Genomic DNA, 1439 nt, shown 5'->3' on the forward strand with positions numbered 1-1439 from the left:
AATTGAACTCAGGACCTCTGGAAGAGCAGTCAGTGCTCTTAACCTCTGGGCTATCTCTTCAGTCCCAGACATACCTTTCTTTAGATGTATACACGAATTTCTACATAAAGTCTTTTTTTAAAGAGTGCTAAATGCTGGGCGATGGTGGTGCACGCCTTTAATCCCAGCACTCGGGAGGCAGAGGCAGGCAGATCTCTGTGAGTTCGAGACCAGACTGGTCTACAGAGCTAGTTCCAGGAGAGGCTCCAAAGCCACAGAGAAACCCTTTCTCGAAAAACAAAAAAACAACAAAAAAAAATAAAGAGCGCTAAATACTCTTTATTTGACAGTATACATAGACCACAGTAAATGCCTTTCAATGGTAAAAGGCAGCATCTTTTGACTTAGGGAATTCTAATTAAAATGACATCATCGAGTCAAGAATAGATGGTTTCTTCATGACGTTTAGCCATTGCCTGTAAGAGGCCAGTGAATACAAATGGAAACATAGGGGAGTCTTCCCATTTCTGGGACAGTGACAGAATTTTCCCAGTGTTTAAACATAATTATATGCCCAGTTTTATAAATTTAATCATAAACCCACTCAATAGGTTTGAGGAGGCACCCTTACCTTTTTGAAAAGTAGAATTTCACTAAGTAAATCCAATCCTATCTTGAGAAAGGGAGAGCAATAATAGCATCTATACAACTGGAATTGTTATTATAAAAAAGATCATATCCCCTTTACTAAGAGTCAGTTTCACTTAAATCAGAACTGCCCAACAAAAACATTGTTAGCCATTCATGATCTGAATTTTGCTGTATGAGTTAATTATGGGGCACATTAAAAATCATGAGACACACGCTTTGTAGTAAATAAGGCAGTGGAATTACTCATTTGTAGCCTTTTCAAGATAAGTTATTAAGTCTGCCTTCTCTCCCTTCTTCTTAATTCCAGAAAAGATAATTTTTTTTTTTGTTCCAGGGATGAACTTTTTAGGATTCTCCAAGTACTCCATCGGGTTACCTTCTCCCCAGGTGATGCCTTTGCTCTTGTTGGCATAGAAGAATCCAGCAGCCTGACCTGTCTTCCTCCAAACAGACCATGGAGATTTGGTCCAGTCTTATGCTTGCCTCCCTTCCTCCGCAGTGTGGCACTGGGCACAGTTCTGAACAAAGCTCTCTTGCCTTTGTCAACATCACCCATTTTTAACTCCTGGGTGATCAACACCACAAACTCTACAACCCGAAGACAGACGTCCCTGGGTGATCAACACCACAATGACTACAGTCTGAAGACGGACCACCTGCTATCTCTTTACATAAATTCTTAGGTTGTGCATGTATAAAGACATATAATTAGAGGTTGCCTCAGGTGAATAGGGAGGTGAGCAGGTCCCAAGGCCTGCAAGATAAGCAAGTTAAAGGCTCAAGAGATGTGAAGACTTAGAGTTCTTAAG

General features: G+C 40.7%; 1 pseudogene; it reads right to left on the reverse strand.

The window, feature by feature from the left end:
• Positions 1 to 858: 858 nt before the first annotated feature.
• On the reverse strand, positions 859 to 1186 carry LOC142846973 (cytochrome c, somatic pseudogene; annotated as a pseudogene).
• Positions 1187 to 1439: the final 253 nt, after the last annotated feature.

The sequence above is a fragment of the Microtus pennsylvanicus genome, chromosome 3 (genome assembly GCF_037038515.1).
Source record: "Microtus pennsylvanicus isolate mMicPen1 chromosome 3, mMicPen1.hap1, whole genome shotgun sequence".
In the NCBI taxonomy this organism is placed as follows: domain Eukaryota; kingdom Metazoa; phylum Chordata; class Mammalia; order Rodentia; family Cricetidae; genus Microtus; species Microtus pennsylvanicus.